The sequence below is a fragment of the Rhinoderma darwinii genome, chromosome 13 (genome assembly GCF_050947455.1).
Source record: "Rhinoderma darwinii isolate aRhiDar2 chromosome 13, aRhiDar2.hap1, whole genome shotgun sequence".
NCBI lineage: Eukaryota > Metazoa > Chordata > Amphibia > Anura > Rhinodermatidae > Rhinoderma > Rhinoderma darwinii.
In genome coordinates, this window is record NC_134699.1 from 65,057,936 (window position 1) to 65,079,486 (window position 21,551).

At 36.1% G+C, this 21,551-nt stretch overlaps 1 long non-coding RNA gene across 1 annotated transcript in view; it reads left to right on the forward strand.

Moving 5' to 3' along the window:
- LOC142666069 (uncharacterized) overlaps positions 1–21,551 on the forward strand; it is a 111,344-nt gene that overhangs the window by 38,648 nt on the left and 51,145 nt on the right. Inside the window, exon 2 of the long non-coding RNA XR_012851629.1 lies at positions 9,514–9,626. This is a non-coding gene — a long non-coding RNA (uncharacterized LOC142666069). The remainder of the gene's footprint in view (positions 1–9,513; positions 9,627–21,551) is intronic.

The following is a 21,551-nucleotide window of genomic DNA, read 5'->3' on the forward strand; positions in this document are numbered from 1 at the left end:
AATACTGCCTCTATATACAAGAATATAACTACTATACTACTGCCCCTATATACAAGAATATAACTACTATAATACTGCCTCCTATGTACAAGAATATAACTACTATAATACTGCCCCCTATATACAAGAATATAACTACTATAATACTGCCTCCTATATACAAGAATATAACTACTATACTACTGCCCCTATATACAAGAATATAACTACTATAATACTGCCCCTATATACAAGAATATAACTACTATAATACTGCCCCTATATACAAGAATATAACTACGATAATACTGCCCCCTATATACGAGAATATAACTACTATAATACTTCCCCCTATATACAAGAATATAACTACTATAATACTGCTCCCTATATACAGGAATATAACTACTATAATACTGCTCCCTATATACAGGAATATAACTACTAGAATACTGCCCCTATATACAAGAATATAACTACTATAATACTGCCCCTATATACAAAAATATAACTACTATAATACTGCTCACTATATACAAGAATATAACTACTATAATACTGCCCCCATATACAAGAATATAACTACTATAATACTGCCCCCTATATACAAGAATATAACTACTATAATACTGCCCCTATATACAAGAATATAACTACTATAATACTGCCCCTATATACAAGAATATGACTACTATAATACTGCCCCCTATATACGAGAATATAACTACTATAATACTTCCCCCTATATACAAGAATATAACTACTATAATACTGCTCCCTATATACAGGAATATAACTACTATAATACTGCTCCCTATATACAGGAATATAACTACTAGAATACTGCCCCTATATACAAGAATATAACTACTATAATACTGCCCCTATATACAAAAATATAACTACTATAATACTGCTCCCTATATACAAGAATATAACTACTATAATACTGCCCCCATATACAAGAATATAACTACTATAATACTGCCCCCATATACAAGAATATAACTACTATAATACTGCCCCCTATATACAAGAATATAACTACTATAATACTGCCCCTATATACAAGAATATAACTACTATAATACTGCTCCTATATACAAGAATATAACTACTATAATACTGCTCCCTATATACAAGAATATAACTACTATAATACTGCCCCCTATATACAAGAATATAACTACAATAATACTGCTCCTATATACAAGAATATAACTTCTATAATACTGCCCCCTATATACATGAATATAACTACTATAATACTGCCCCTATATACAAGACTATAACTACTATAATACTGCCCCTATATACAAGAATATAACTACTATAATACTGATCCCTATATACAAGAATATAACTACTATAATACTGCTCCTATATACAAGAATATAACTACTATAATACTGCCCCTATGTACAAGAATATAACTACTATAATACTGCCCACTATATACAAGAATATAACTCCTATAATACTGCCCCCTATATACAAGAATATAACTACTATAATACTGCTCATATATACAAGAATATAACTACTATAATACTGCCCCTATATACAGGAATATAACTACTATAATACTGCCCCTATATACAAGAATATAACTACTATAATACTGCTCCTATATACAAGAATATAACTACTATAATACTGCCCCTATATACAGGAATATAACTACTATAATACTGCCCCTATATACAAGAATATAACTACTATAATACTGCTCCTATATACAAGAATATAACTACTATAATACTGCCCCCTATATACAAGAATATAACTACTATAATACTTCCCCTATATACAAGAATATAACTACTTTAATACTGCTCCTATATACAAGAATATAACTACTATAATACTGCCCCTTATATACAAGAATATAACTACTATAATACTGCCCCTATATACAAGAATATAACTACTATAATACTGCCCCCTATATACAAGAATATATCTACTATAATACTGTCCCTATATACAGGAATATAACTACTATAATACTGCACCTATATACAAGAATATATCTACTATAATACTGACTCATATATACAAGAATATAACTACTATAATACTGCCCCCTATATACGAGAATATAACTACTATAATACTTCTCCCTATATACAAGAATATAACTACTATAATACTGCTCCCTATATACAGGAATATAACTACTATAATACTGCTCCCTATATACAGGAATATAACTACTATAATACTGCCCCTATATACAAGAATATAACTACTATAATACTGCCCCCTATATACAAAAATATAACTACTATAATACTGCCTCTATATACAAGAATATAACTACTATACTACTGCCCCTATATACAAGAATATAACTACTATAATACTGCCCCCTATATACAAGAATATAACTACTATAATACTGCCCCTATATACAAGAATATAACTACTATAATACTGCCCCCTATATACGAGAATATAACTACTATAATACTTCCCCTATATACAAGAATATAACTACTATAATACTGCCCCTATATACAAGAATATGTCTACTATAATACTGCTCCCTATATACAAGAATATAACTACTATAATACTGCTCCCTATATACAGGAATATAACTACTATAATACTGCTCCCTATATACAGGAATATAACTACTAGAATACTGCCCCTATATACAAGAATATAACTACTATAATACTGCCCCTATATACAAAAATATAACTACTATAATACTGCTCCCTATATACAAGAAGATAACTACTATAATACTGCCCCCATATACAAGAATATAACTACTATAATACTGCCCCCTATATACAAGAATATAACTACTATAATACTGCCCCCTATATACAAAAATATAACTACTATAATACTGCCCCTATATACAAAAATAGAACTACTATAATACTGTCCCTATATACAGGAATATAACTAATATAATACTGCACCTATATACAAGAATATATCTACTATAATACTGACTCCTATATACAAGAATATAACTACTATAATACTGCCCCCTATATACAAGAATATAACTACTATAATACTGCTCCTATATACAAGAATATAACTACTATAATACTGCTCCTATATACAAGAATATAACTACTATAATACTGCCCCCTATATACAAGAATATAACTAATATAATACTGCCCCTACATACAAGAATATAACTACTATAATACTGCTCCTATATACAAGAATATAACTACTATAATACTGCTCCTATATACAAGAATATAACTACTATAATACTGCCTCTATATACAAGAATATAACTACTATAATACTGCCCCTATATACAAGAATATAACTACTATAATACTGCTCCTATATACAAGAATATAACTACTATAATACTGCTCCTATATACAAGAATATAACTACTATAATACTGCCCCTATATACAAGAATATAACGACTATAATACTGCTCCTATATACAAGAATATAACTACTATAATACTGCCCCCTATATACAAGAATATATCTACTATAATACTGACTCCTAAATACAAGAATATAACTACTATAATACTGCCCCCTAAATACAAGAATATAACTACTATAATACTGCTCCTATATACAAGAATATAACTACTATAATACTGCTCCTCTATACAAGAATATAACTACTATAATACTGCCCCTATATACAAGAATATAACTACTATAATACTGCCCCCTATATACAAGAATATAACTACTATAATACTGCTCCTCTATACAAGAATATAACTACTATAATACTGCCCTAATATACAAGAATATAACTACTATAATACTGCCCCCTATATACAAGAATATAACTGCTATAATACTGTCCCCTATATACAAGAATATAACTACTATAATACTGCTCCTATATACAAGACTATAACTACTATAATACTGCCCCTATATACAAGAATATAACTACTATAATACTGTCCCTATATACAAGAATATAACTACTATAATACTGCCCCTATATACAAGAATATAACTACTATAATACTGCCCCCTATATACAACAATATAACTACTATAATGCTACCTCCTATATACAAGAATTTAACTACTATAATACTGCCCCCTATATACAAGAATATAACTACTATAATACTGCCCCCTATATATAAGAATATAACTACTATAATACTGCCCCCTATATACAAGAATATAACTACTATAATACTGCTCCTATATACAAGAATATAACTACTATAATACTGCCCCCTATATACAAGAATATAACTACTATAATACTGCCCCTATATACAAGAATATAACTACTATAATACTGCCCCTATACACAAGAATATAACTACTATAATACTGCTCCTATATACAAGAATATACTTACTATAATACTGCCCCTATATACAAGAATATAACTACTATAATACTGCTCCTATATACAAGAATATAACTACTATAAGGGCATGACCACACGTGGCGGATTTCCTCCGCAACTGTCCGCATCAATGCCGCACAGCTCTGCGGATCTGCACAAAATGTGCAGTAAATTGATGCGGACTAGCTGCTGCGGACTGCGGGAAAAGTGCTTCCCTTCTCCCTATCAGTGCAGGATAGAGAGAAGGGACAGCACTTTCCCTAGTGAAAGTAAACGAATTTCATACTTACCGGCCGTTGTCTTGGTGACGCGTCCCTCTTTCGGCATCCAGCCCGACCTCCCTGGATGACGCGGCAGTCTATGTGACCGCTGCAGCCTGTGCTTGGCCTGTGATTGGCTGCAGCCGTCACTTACACTGAAACGTCATCCTGGGAGGCCGGACTGGAGACAGACGCAGGGAGTTCTCGGTAAGTATGAACTTATATTTTTTTACAGGTTGCTGTATATTGTGATCGGTAGTCACTGTCCAGGGTGCAGAAACAGTTACTGCCGATCGCTTAACTCTTTCAGCCCCCTTGACAGTGACTATTTACTGACGTCTCCTAGCAACGCTCCCGTCATTACGGGAGCCCCATTGACTTCCTCAGTCTGGCTGTAGACCTAGAAATACATAGGTCCAGCCAGAATGAAGAAATGTCAAGTTAAAAAAGCAAGACGCATCCGCAGCACACATGACATGTGCATGACATCTGCGGACTTCATTGCGGAAATTAGAATCTCCATTGAAGTCAATGGAGAAATTCCGCCATGAGTCCGCCACTGCTCCGCAACAGACAGAGCATGCTGCGGACACCAAATTCCGCTCCGCAGCCTATGCTCCGCAGCGGAATTTTACGCCTCGTCTAAACGAACACTGCTAAATTAAAGTGTAAGTCAATGGTACAAACGGCTCCGCTGCGGATTAACGCTGCGGAGTATCCGCAGCGGAATTTAAGTGAAATTCCGCCACGTGTGAACCCAGCCAAATACTGCCCCTATATACAAGAATATAACTACTATAATACTGCCCCTATATACAGGAATATAACTACTATAATACTGCCGCCTATATACAAGAATATAACTATAATACTGCCCCCTATATATAAGAATATAACTACTATAATACTGCCCCCTATATACAAGAATATAACTACTATAATACTGCTCCTATATACAAGAATATAACTACTATAATACTGCACCCTATATACAGGAATATAACTACTATAATACTGCCCCAATATACAAGAATATAACTACTATAATACTGCTCCCTATATATAAGAATATACCTACTATAATACTGCCCCTATATACAAGAATATAACTACTATAATACTGCTCCCTATATACAAGAATATAACTACTATAATACTGCTCCTATATACAAGAATATAACTACTATAATACTGCTCCCTATATACAAGAATATAACTACTATAATACTTCTCCTATATGCAAGACTATAACTACTATAATACTGCCCCTATATACAAGAATATAACTACTATAATACTGTTCCTATATACAAGAATATAACTACTATAATACTGCTCCCTACATACAAGAATATAACTACTATAAGGGCGGGTTCACACATAGCGGAATTTCACTTAAATTCCGCTGCGGACACTCCGCAGCGTTAATCCGCAGCGGAGCCGTTTCTCCATTGACTTTCACTTTAATTTAGCAGTGTTCGTTTACACGATGCGTACAATTCCGCTGCGGAGCATAGGCTGCGGAGCGGAATTTGGTGTCCGCAGCATGCTCTGTCTGTTGCGGAGCAGTGGCGGACTGGTTGCGGACTCATGGCGGAATTTCTCCATTGACTTCAATGGAGAGTCAAAATTCCGCAATGAAGTCCGCAGATCTTATGTGTGCTGCGGAGCGTATTGTTTTTACTACCATGACATTTCTTCATTCTGGCTGGACCTATGTATTTCTAGGTCTACAGCCAGACTGAGGAAGTCAATGGGGCTCCCGTAATGACGGGAGCGTTGCTAGGAGACGTCTGTAAATAGTCACTGTCCAGGGTGCTGAAAGAGTTACGCGATCGGCAGTAACTGTTTCTGCACCCGGGACAGTGACTACCGATCTCAATATACATGTATCTGTAAAAAAAAATATAAGTTCATACTTACCGAGAACTCCCTGCGTCTGTCTACAGTCCGGCCTCCCAGGATGACGTTTCAGTGTAAGTGACGGCTGCAGCCAATCACAGGCCAAGCACAGGCTGCAGCGGTCACATGGACTGGAGCGTCATCCAGGGAGGTCGGGCCGGATGCCGAAAGAGGGACGCGTCACCAAGACAACGGGCGGTAAGTATGAATTTCTTTGACTTTCACTAGGGAAAGTGCTGTCCCTTCTCTCTATCCTGCACTGAATAGGGAGAAGAGAAGCACTTTTCCTGCAGTCCGCAGCGGCCAGTCCGCATCAATTTTCTGCACATTTTGTGCAGATCCGCTGCAGAATCTGCAACGCAGATTCTGTGCGGCATTGATGCGGACAGTTGCGGAGGAATTCCGCCATGTGTGGTCATGCCCTAATACTGCTCCTATATACAAGAATATAACTACTATAATACTGCTCCTATATACAAGAATATAACTACTATAATACTGCTCCTATATACAGGAATATAACTACTATAATACTGCTCCCTACATACAAAAATATAACTACTATAATACTGCTCCTATATACAAGAATATAACTACTATAATACTGCTCCCTACATACAAGAATATAACTACTATACTACTGCTCCTATATACAAGACTATAACTACTATAATACTGCCCCTATATACAAGAATATAACTACTATAATACTGCCCCTATATACAAGAATATAACTTACTATAATACTGCTCTTATATACAAGAATATAACTACTATAATACTGCCCCTATATATAAGAATATAACTACTATAATACTGCTCCCTATATACAAGAATATAACTACTATAATACTGCTCCTATATACAAGAATATAACTACTATAATATTGTCTTTATATACAAGAATATAACTACTATAATACTGCTCCCTATATACAAGAATATAACTACTATAATACTGCTCCCTATATACAAGAATATAACTACTATAATACTGCCCCTGTATACAAGAATATAACTACTATAATACTGCTCCTATATACAAGAATATAACTACTATAATACTGCTCCTATATACAAGACTACAACTACTATACTACTGCTCCTATATACAAGACTATAACTACTATAATACTGCCCCTATATACAAGAATATAACTACTATAATACTGCTCCTATATACAAGAATATAACTACTATAATACTGCTCCTATATACAAGACTATAACTACTATACTACTGCTCCTATATACAAGACTATAACTACTATAATACTGCCCCTATATACAAGAATATAATTACTATAATACTGCCCCCTATATACAAGAATATAACTACTATAATACTGTCCCTATATACAAGAATATAACTACTATAATACTGCCCCTATATACAAGAATATAACTACTATAATACTGCTCCCTATATACAAGAATATAACTACTATAATACTGCTCCCTATATACAAGAATATAACTACTATAATACTGTCCCTATATACAAGAATATAACTACTATAATACTGCTCCTATATACAAGAATATAAGGGCATGACCACACATGGCGGAATTCCTCCGCAACTGTCCGCATCAATGCCGCACCTAATCCGGGTTGCGGATTACGGCTGCGGATCTGCACAAAATGTGCAGAAAATTGATGCGGACTAGCTGCTGCGGACTGCGGGAAAAGTGCTTCCCTTCTCCCTATCAGTGCAGGATAGAGAGAAGGGACAGCACTTTCCCTAGTGAAAGTAAAAGAATTTCATACTTACCGCCCGTTGTCTTTATGACGCGTCCCTCCTTCGGCATCCAGCCCGACCTCCCTGGATGACGCGCCAGTCCATGTGACCGCTGCAGCCTGTGCTTGGCCTGTGATTGGCTGCAGCCGTCACTTACACTGAAACGTCATCCTGGGAGGCCGGACTGGAGACAGAAACAGGGAGTTCTCGGTAAGTACGAACTTCATTTTTTTTTACAGATACATGTATATTGGGATCGGTAGTCACTGTCCCGGGTGCAGAAACAGTTACTGCCGATCGCTTAACTCTTTCAGCACCCTGGACAGTGACTATTTACTGACGTCTCCTAGCAACGCTCCCGTCATTACGGGAGCCACATTGACTTCCTCAGTCTGGCTGTAGACCTAGAAATACATAGGTCCAGCCAGAATGAAGAAATGTCAAGTGAAAAAAGCAAGACGCATCCGCAGCACACATGACATGTGCATGACAGCTGCGGACTTCATTGCGGAAATTAGAATCTCCATTGAAGTCAATGGAGAAATTCCGCCATGAGTCCGCAACCAGTCCGCAACAGACAGAGCATGCTGCGGACACCAAATTCCGCTCCGCAGCCTATGCTCCGCAGCGGAATTGTACGCATCGTGTAAACGAACACTGCTAAATTAAAGTGAAAGTCAATGGAGAAACGGCTCCGCTGCGGATTAACGCTGCGGAGTGTCCGCAGCGGAATTTAAGTGAAATTCCGCCATGTGTGAACCCGCCCTTACTACTATAATACTGCTCCTATATACAAGAATATAACTCCTATAATACTGCCCCTATATACAAGAATATAACTACTATAATACTGCTCCTATATACAAGAATATAACTACTATAATACTGCTCCTATATACAAGAATATAACTACTATAATACTGCTCCTATATACAAGAATATAACTACTATAATACTGCTTCCTATATACAAGAATATAACTACTATAATACTACCCCTATATACAAGAATATAACTACTATAATACTGCTCCTATATACAAGAATATAACTACTATAATACTGCTCCTATATACAAGAATATAACTACTATAATACTGCTCCCTATATACAAGAATATAACTACTATAATACTGCTCCTATATACAAGAATATAACTACTATAATACTGCCCCCTATATACAAGAATATAACCACTATAATACTGCCCCCTATAAACAAGAATATAACTACTATAATACTGCCCCTATATACAAGAATTAAACGGGTTGTCTCACAAATGTGTCTTATCACCTCTTCACAGGAGGAGTATGAATGGAGCGATGGTCTTGCTTGTTTCCTTACCACTACATTGAAGGTTTATGGGGCTGATGGAAATACCGAGTAGTCTGACCCAATGTTGAAATGGCTGCACAGGTGAGTCAGTCCGAGTCACAGGTCCTGTAAAGAGGGTGGTGAAGGATTAATCACTTTGGATGGGGACTCTTGCCCTTTAAATGAGTGTTAAATTGAAATTTTCATGACCGGTAGCGAGAATATTAAATAATATTAGGAAACTTTTAAGATTAATTTTTGACAGCTCGGACGCGACCCCCCCCCCCCCCCCCCATGTCACTGCTCATTGTGGGACAATTATTTGGGGCTAAATAATCACCGGATCATTGTGAATAGTTTGCTGTCACCAGCAATTAAAGTAATCACATGTTATGAGCGCGAAGAAAACCGATCTCATGGGCAAACTTCATGTCTGAAATTCACAAAAAAAAATAAAAAATGCAACACATAACCTGCGGGATATCGGATATGCTTTGGGAGAATCCAGCCACTAGATGGCACTGTTCCATTTAGCACTATACAGGATACTTACAGTTGACGCATCACCTTGGAAAATAATGTGTTACATTATTTTATGCTGCCAATCGTATTCAAGTCATTGTTAAGGGTTAATTTTAAATCACATTGACCTTTGCAGTTCCTTTGACATGTGCAATGCCACTTTTTACCACTGCTGATGGCTAATACTTGTCATAGACACCAATGCAATAGCGCCCCCTACTATAATATTACAGGGACCTGTAGGGGTAGTAGTACAGATACATAATGTCCTTGATCCTTCTATGCTCCTATAGATGTAGAGCTGGAATTACTAAAAAAAAATTGCACTGGATCCCATGATAATTGTTTCCAACATTGGTTGTAGTAGTGCATTATGGGTAATGTTAAAGCTTTACAACAAGGATGCAAATGCCAGTCACTGGTTGGAAATGTATATATAAAAATATTCAAGCATCAAACATGTCAACATGTCAACATGTCAATATTGGTAGATACATGTATTCCCCTTGAAAAAATGCTGTCACATCTTTTCTTAGAGGAACAGCACAATACATGGCTCTGTTATTCCTCCTAGAAATGTATAGGTAAATAAACAATTAGATGTCCCCATTCTCCTTGACAATAGGGTGTGTCTCCAGTCTGATGCTGTCCAATTATATCTGATACTGAGTTTGAAAGCACTTAATTGACTAGGGGAATGATAATATCCAGTAGTCAAATTACTTCTACATTTCCAGGAGGAATACCAGAGGAACAGCACAATACAAAGTTCTAAGAAAGGATGTTCCAGAACTGTTATTTTATAAGGAATACAAATATTTACTAAAATAGACATGTCAGAAGAATCAACAGCTCCACTTTACTACACCACTCAGGAGAACTGACAGATCCTCTTTACTACACCACACAGGAGAGATGACAGATCCTCTTTACTACACCACACAGGAGAGCTGACAGATCCTCTATACTACACTACACAAGAGAGCTGACAGCTCCTCTATACTACATCACACAGGAGAGCTGACAGATCCTCTATACTACACCACACAGGAGAGCTGACAGATCCTCTATACTACACCACACAGGAGAGCTGACAGCTCCTGTATACTACACTACACAGGAGAGCTGACAGATCCTCTATACTACATCACACAGGAGAGCTGACAGATCCTCTATACTACACCACACAGGAGAGCTGACAGATCCTCTATACTACACCACACAGGAGAGCTGACAGATCCTCTATACTACACCACACAGGAGAGCTGACAGATCCTCTGTACTACACCACACAAGAGACCTGACAGATCCTCTATACTACACCACACAGTAGAGCTGACAGATCCTCTATACTACACTACACAGGAGAGCTGACAGATCCTCTATACTACACCACACAGGAGAACTGACAGCTCCTCTATCTTACACCACACAGGAGAGCTGACAGATCCTCTATACTACACCACACAGGAGAGCTGACAGCTCCTCTATACTACACCACACAGGAGAGCTGACAGATCCTCTGTACTACACCACACAAGAGACCTGACAGATCCTCTATACTACACCACACAGTAGAGCTGACAGATCCTCTATACTACACTACACAGGAGAGCTGACAGATCCTCTATACTACACCACACAGGAGAGCTGACAGCTCCTCTATACTACACAACACAGGAGAACTGAAAGCTCCTCTATACTACACCACACCACACAAGAGACCTGACAGATCCTCTATACTACACCACACAAGAGAGCTGACAGCGCCTCTATACTACACCACACAGGAGAGCTGACAGCTCCTCTATACTACACCACTCAGGAGAGCTGACAGATCCTCTATACTACACCACACAGGAGAACTGACAGATCCTCTATACTATACCACACAGGAGAGCTGACAGCTCCTCTATACTACACCACACAGGAGAACTGACAGATCCTCTATACTGCACCACACAAGAGAACTGACAGCTCCTCTATACTACACCACACAGGAGAGCTGACAGCTACTCTATACTACACCACACAGGAGAACTGACAGATCCTCTATACTACACCACACAGGAGAGCTGACAGCTCCTCTATACTATACCACACAGGAGAGCTGACAGATCCTCTATACTACACCACACAGGAGAGCTGACAGATCCTCTATACTACATCACACAGGAGAGCAGACAGATCCTCTATACTACATCACACAGGAGAGCTGACAGCTCCTCTATACTACACTACACAGGAGAGCTGACAGCTCCTTTATACTACACCACACAGGAGAACTGACAGCTCCTCTATCTTACACCACACAGGAGAGCTGACAGATCCTCTATACTACACCACACAGGAGAGCTGACAGCTCCTCTATACTACATCACACAGGAGAGCAGACAGATCCTCTATACTACATCACACAGGAGAGCTGACAGCTCCTCTATACTACACTACACAGGAGAGCTGACAGCTCCTTTATACTACACCACACAGGAGAACTGACAGCTCCTCTATCTTACACCACACAGGAGAGCTGACAGATCCTCTATACTACACCACACAGGAGAGCTGACAGATCCTCTATACTACACCACACAGGAGAACTGACAGGTCCTCTATACTACACCACACAGGAGAGCTGACAGCTCCTCTATACTACACCACACAGGAGAGCTGACAGATCCTCTATACTACACCACACAGGAGAGCTGACAGCTCCTCTATACTACACCACACAGGAGAGCTGACAGATCCTCTGTACTACACCACACAAGAGACCTGACAGATCCTCTATACTACACCACACAGGAGAACTGACAGATCCTCTATACTACACCACACAGGAGAGCTGACAGATCCTCTTTACTACACCACACAGGAGAGCTGACAGCGCCTCTATACTACACCACACAGGAGAGCTGACAGCTCCTCTATACTACATCACACAGGAGAGCTGACAGCTCCTCTATACTACACCACACAGGAGAGCTGACAGATCCTCTATACTACATCACACAGGAGAGCAGACAGATCCTCTATACTACACCACACAGGAGAGCTGACAGAGCCTCTATACTACACCACACAGGAGAGCGGACAGATCCTCTATACTACACCACACAGGAGAACGGACAGACCATCTTTGCTTATGCCATTTAGCACTTTTAAAAGGCTGGGTGACAACTAGGATTACCAAAAGACCATTAAACCAACATCCCAGCCAGAATTTACACTGGGAGGCTGGTAAAAGTAAAAACTTTTTTTTTTACTAGCAATAGCAAGTGGCAGTATTTTTGCATAATAAGATGCTAGTGCTTAGTCAGGTTGCTTCCTTTTTTAAATTGGATACTTCTCCTCTGCCAAGCCAGCCTTAGGAAAGTTAACAGCGGCTGTACTAGCTCAAGTGTGAGATTGGCATCGGCCACAGTGACGCATTATAATATCAACAGTTTGGGCATCCAATCATCTGATACACATTGCAGCTTTGTATTGGCAAAAACCGTGGCTTTGTGCAATGATTCCTCAAAAAAATGTGTGCAGAAGGACCTGTACAGATATGGTCACATGACCATATCTGTGCAGGTCCTGAGGCTAGAGGGCAGAGCAGCAAGGCTTCACAGAGGAGGAGCTGTTGTGTATGGGGTCTGGTCAGGGGACTGTAGTAGTTTAGGAGGTCTGGGGTCTGGTCCATGTTCTGAACTAACTTAGGCCAAGTTCACATAGTTTTTTGGCGCTGATTTTGACGTGGAAACCATATCAGAATCAGTGCCAAAAAATGCCCAAATTTTCACTGTAATGATTTTAATGGAAAGTAGAAGCATTTTTCTTTCCTGGGCTGTTTTTGACCGCTTGAGGAAAAAAAACCCTATCTTGGAGCAATTTCGAAGGAGGAGACTGATTGAGTTACAGGGAGTCATTGTCTATCTCAGGCTATGTTCACACAGAGTTTTTTGACAAGTTTTTTGACGCAGAAACCGCGTCGCAAAAGTCGTCATAAACGGCCCGAAAATGCCTCCCATTGATTTCAATGTAAAACTGTGTCGCAGGAGAAAGAAGGGACATGCCCTATCTTCGGGCGTTTACGCCTCTGACCTCCCATTGACATCAATGGGGGGCAAAGAAAGCGTATTTCGCGGTGTTTTATGCCCGAGGCGCTTAATCGCCGCGGGCGAAAAACGCAGCGGAAATCGGCGTGCAGGGAGAGTAAAATCTTCCTCAAACTTCCAAACGGAACTTTGAGGCAGAAATTCCGCCTGCAAAGAACTCTGTGTGAACATAGCCTAAGGCTCCCATAGGGGGGCAAATTACACTAATTGTGACGTCACGCCACAAATTACACCCACGTTTTACTCGTGTTGAAATATATTTACATGTTCTGGCTTTATGGTGTGTGTTTTTTTTAACGACTTACACCCTAAATCTGGCCGTTATTTTTGGGTTAAAAAGGTGAGAACTCGAGTAACAACCATTCTGTTTGTCATGCAGCTTCCTGAGACACAGATATCCCAGATCCCAAATCTGAACAGAAACATTAAAGGCGTTGTCCACTACCGGACAACTGATGACCTATCCACCGGACAGGTCATCAGTACATGATCTGTGGGGGAAAGACACCCGGACCCTGCTCCGATAAGCTACACCGGCAGTCTCCGGGCACTGGACGTCCATGATGAAAGCAGATGGCTCCGGTCATTGAATAGCAACCGAGCTGCAGTATCAAAGTGAATAGGAGAAGAGCTGCAGTTCGGCAGCAGGGCCGCAATGCAATGTATGGAGCCAACTGCTTCCAGCTCCGTACATCGCGTTAAGTGCCACAACATCCGGTGCCCGCAGGCCACCAGAGTAGCTGATCGCTGCGGGGTTCGGGTGTCCGACCCATACCCATGATATACCAATGACCTATCCGGTGGATAGGTCATCAGTTGTCCGGTTGTGGACAACCCCTTTAACTTGTTTTCTTCAACTTTGCCCTTCATGTGTTAGAAAGAAAGCAAAAAGGTTAAATCTGAAAGAAATGACACATCGATGTTTATAAAATGGTGTTAAAAAGTGTTACACCTGCCCGGATAAAGTAATCAGTCCTGAAAGAACCCAGAGACGTCTCACTTATCATCACTTCACAGAACTCGGATCTTAACCTTGGAAGGAGTCCAGTTCTTAACGCTCCAACCCTAAGTGGACGCAAATTTCTTGAATTTCACAGAAAAAAAAATTGGCCATTTGTTTATCCAACGGAACATATCACTGAACTGAAATCCGTCATCTGCATCATATGCTTATATGAAATACCACATTTTTCTATATTTAATCTTGTACGACCACTGCCGCCGCCGTAGTGTTTGTGGGATATATATAGTTAGTGTCATAAAAAGTGACATAATTGGACCTGTTATAGAATAGACCAGAAGTATGAGGCAAGAATTCATCATCAAACTGGGATAATTAATACAAGCCCATGTGTCGCGTGCCTGTGTTACGTCTTGTTCTTTCCATGGGGTCTAGATGTAACACACTCAGCATTATTCGTTTCTCTGGGTTAATAGCGGCGGAAATTGGACTGATGGAAAGAGAAGATTAATTATCAAGTGGCAGTTAACACTGCACTCGTCAAAGTCTGGAATTCGATTCCTTAAGCCTATAGCCAGATATGATTTTTGTTTCTTGAAATACTGTTCTGCCCCCATGCACATGTTGACTATAATACTGCCCTCTATATACAAGAATATAACTACTATAATACTGCTCCTATATACAGGAATATAACTACTATAATACTGCTCCTATATACAGGAATATAACTACTATAATACTGCCCCCTATATACAAGAATATAACTACTATAATACTGCCCCTATATACAAGAATATAACTACTATAATACTGCCCCTATATACAAGAATATAACTACTATAATACTGCCCCTATATACAAGAATATAACTACTATAATACTGCCCCTATATACAAGAATATAAGTACTATAATACTGCCCCCTATATACAAGAATATAACTACTATAATACTGCTCCCTATATACAAGAATATAACTACTATAATACTGCCCCCAATATACAAGAATATAACTACTATAATACTGCTCCTATATACAAGAATATATCTACTATAATACTGCCCCTATATACAAGAATATAACTACTATAATACTGCTCCTATATACAAGAATATAACTACTATAATACTGCTCCTATATACAAGAATATAACTACTATAATACTGCCCCTATATACAAGAATATAACTACTATAATACTGCTCCTATATACAAGAATATAACTACTATAATACTGCTCCTATATACAAGAATATAACTACTATAATACTGCCCCTATATACAAGAATATAACTACTATAATACTGCCCCCTATATACAAGAATATAACTACTATAATACTGCTCCTATATACAACAATATAACTACTATAATACTGCCCCCTATATACAAGAATATAACTACTATAATACTGCTCCCTATATACAAGAATATAACTTCTATAATACTGCCCCTATATACAAGAATATAACTACTATAATACTGCTCCTATATACAAGAATATAACTACTATAATACTGCTCCTATATACAAGAATATAACTACTATAATACTGCCCCCTATATACAAGAATATAACTACTATAATACTGCCCCCTATATACAAGAATATAACTACTATAATACTGCTCCTATATACAAGAATATAACTACTATAATACTGCCCCCTATATACAAGACTATAACTACTATAATACTGCTCCTATATACAAGAATATAACTACTATAATACTGCTCCTATATACAAGAATATAACTACTATAATACTGCTCCTATATACAAGAATATAACTACTATAATACTGCCTCTATATACAAGAATATAACTACTATAATACTGCTCCTATATACAAGAATATAACTACTATAATACTGCTCCTATATACAAGAATATAACTACTATAATACTGCTCCTATATACAAGAATATACCTACTATAATACTGCCCCTGTATACAAGAATATAACTACTATAATACTGCTCCCATATACAAGAATATAACTACTATAATACTGCCCCTATATACAAGAATATAACTACTATAATACTGCCCCCTATATACAAGAATATAACTACTATAATACTGCTCCTATATACAACAATATAACTACTATAATACTGCCCCCTATATACAAGAATATAACTACTATAATACTGCTCCCTATATACAAGAATATAACTTCTATAATACTGCCCCTATATACAAGAATATAACTACTATAATACTGCTCCTATATACAAGAATATAACTACTATAATACTGCTCCTATATACAAGAATATAACTACTATAATACTGCCCCCTATATACAAGAATATAACTACTATAATACTGCCCCCTATATACAAGAATATAACTACTATAATACTGCTCCTATATACAAGAATATAACTACTATAATACTGCTCCCTATATACAAGACTATAACTACTATAATACTGCTCCTATATACAAGAATATAACTACTATAATACTGCTCCTATATACAAGAATATAACTACTATAATACTGCTCCTATATACAAGAATATAACTACTATAATACTGCCTCTATATACAAGAATATAACTACTATAATACTGCTCCTATATACAAGAATATAACTACTATAATACTGCTCCTATATACAAGAATATAACTACTATAATACTGCTCCTATATACAAGAATATACCTACTATAATACTGCCCCTGTATACAAGAATATAACTACTATAATACTGCTCCCATATACAAGAATATAACTACTATAATACTGCCCCTATATACAAGAATATAACTACTATAATACTGCTCCTATATACAAGAATAGAACTACTATAATACTGCCTCTATATACAAAAATTTAACTACTATAATACTGCTCCTATATACAAGAATATAAATACTATAATACTGCTCCTATATACAAGAATATAACTTCTATAATACTGCCCCTGTATACAAGAATATAACTACTATAATACTGCTCCTATATACAAGAATATAAATACTATAATACTGCTCCTATATACAAGAATATAACTTCTATAATACTGCCCCTGTATACAAGAATATAACTACTATAATACTGCCCCCATATACAAGAATATAACTAATATAATACTGTCCCCTATATACAAGAATATAACTACTATAATACTGCCCATATACACAAGAATATAAAAACTATAGTACTGCCCCTATATACAAAAATATAACTACTATACTACTGCCCCCTATATACAAGAATATAACTACTATGGTACTGCCCCTATATACAAGAATATAACTACTATAATACTGCCCCTATATACAAGAATATAACTATTATAATACTGCCCCTATATACAAGAATATAACTACTATAGTACTGCCCCTATATACAAGAATATAACTACTATAATACTGCCCCTTATGCAAGAATATAACTACTATAATACTGCCCCATATACAAGAATATAACTACTATAATACTGTTCCCTATATTCAAAAATATAACTACTATAATACTGCCCCTATATACAACAATATAACTACTATAATACTGCTCCTATATACAAGAATATATCTACTATAATACTGCTCCATATATACAAGAATATAACTACTATAATACTGCTCCTATATACAAGAATATAACTACTATAACACTTCCCCCTATATACAAGAATATAACTACTATAATACTGCCCCTATATACAAGAATATAACTACTATAATACTGCTCCCTATATACAAGAATATAACTACTATAATACTGCCCCCATATACAAGAATATAACTACTATAGTACTGCCCCTATATACAATAATATAACTACTATAATACTGCCCCCATATACAAGAATATAACTACTATAATACTGCCCCTATAATCACAAGAATATAACTACTATAATACTGCCTCTAATATACAAGAATATAATTAATATAATACTGCCCCCTATATACAAGAATATAACTACTATAATACTGCCCCCTATATATAAGAATATAACTACTATAATACTGCCCATATATACAAGAATATAACTACTATAGTACTGCCCCTATATATAAGAATATAACTACTATAATACTGCCCCTATATTCAACAATATAACTACTATAATACTGCCCCCATACACAAGAATATAACTACTATAATACTGCCCCTATATACAAGAACATAACTACTAGAATACTTCTCCTATATACCAGAATATAACTACTTTAATACTGCTCCTATATACAAGAATATAACTACTATAATACTGTGCTGTATATACAGGAAAATAACTACTATAGTACTGTCCCCTATATACAAGAATATAACTACTATAATACTGCCCCCTATATACAAGAATATAACTACTATAATAATGCCCCCTATATACAAGAATATAACTACTATAATACTGCCCCTATATACAAGAATATAACTACTATAATACTGCCCCCTATATACAAGAATATAACTACTATAATACTGCTCCTATATACAAGAATATAACTACTATAATACTGCCCCCTATATACAAGAATATAACTACTATAATACTGCCCCCTATGTACAAGAATATAACTACTATAATACTAGCCCTGTATACAAGAATATAACTACTATAACACTGCTCCCTAAATACAAGAATATAACTACTATAATACTGCCCCTATATACAAGAATATAACTACTATAATACTGCCCCTATATACAAGAATATAACTACTATAATACTGTGCCGTATATACAAGAATATTACTACTATAATACTGTGCCGTATATACAAGAATATAACAACTATAATACTGCCCCCTATATACAAGAATATAACTACTATAATACTGTCCCTATATACAAGAATATAACTCCTATTATACTGTCCCCTATATACAAGAATATAACTACTATAATACTGCCCATATACACAAGAATATAAAAACTATAGTACTGCCCCTATATACAAAAATATAACTACTATACTACTGCCCCCTATATACAAGAATATAACTACTATAGTACTGCCCCTATATACAAGAATATAACTACTATAATACTGCCCCTATATACAAGAATATAACTATTATAATACTGCCCCTATATACAAGAATATAACTACTATAGTACTGCCCCTATATACAAGAATATAACTACTATAATACTGCCCCATATGCAAGAATATAACTACTATAATACTGCCCCATATGCAAGAATATAACTACTATAATACTGCCCCATATACAAGAATATAACTACTATAATACTGTTCCCTATATTCAAAAATATAACTACTATAATACTGCCCCTATATACAAGAATATAACTACTATAATACTGCTCCTATATACAAGAATATATCTACTATAATACTGCTCCATATATACAAGAATATAACTACTATAATACTGCTCCTATATACAAGAATATAACTACTATAACACTTCCCCCTATATACATGAATATAACTACTATAATACTGCCCCATATACAAAAATATAACTACTATACTACTGCCCCCTATATACAAGAATATAACTACTATAGTACTGCCCCTATATACAAGAATATAACTACTATAATACTGCCCCTATATACAAGAATATAACTATTATAATACTGCCCCTATATACAAGAATAACTACTATAGTACTGCCCCTATATACAAGAATATAACTACTATAATACTGCCCCATATGCAAGAATATAACTACTATAATACTGCTCCTATATACAAGAATATAACTACTATAACACTTCCCCCTATATACAAGAATATAACTACTATAATACTGCCCCTATATACAAGAATATAACTACTATAATACTGCTCCTATATACAAGAATATATCTACTATAATACTGCTCCATATATACAAGAATATAACTACTATAATACTGCTCCTATATACAAGAATATAACTACTATAAAACTGCTCCTATATACAAGAATATAACTACTATAATACTGCTCCCTATATACAAGAATATAACTACTATAATACTGCCCCCATATACAAGAATATAACTACTATAATACTAGCCCTATATACAAGAATATAACTACTATAATAATGCTCCCTATATACAAGAATATAACTACTATAATACTGCCCCTATATACAAGAATATAACTACTATAATACTGCCCCCTATATACAAGTATATAACTACTATAATACTGCCCCCTATTTACAAGAATATAACTTCTATAATACTGCTCCTATATACAAGAATATAACTACTATAATACTGCCCCTATATACAACAATATAACTACTATAATACTGCCCCCTATATACACGAATATAACTACTATAATACTGCCCCCTATATACAAGAATATAACTACTATAATACTGCCCCCTATATACAAGAATATAACTACTATAATACTGTCCCTATATACAAGAACATAACTACTATAATACTGCCCCCTATATACAAGTATATAACTACTATAATACTGCCCCCTATTTACAAGA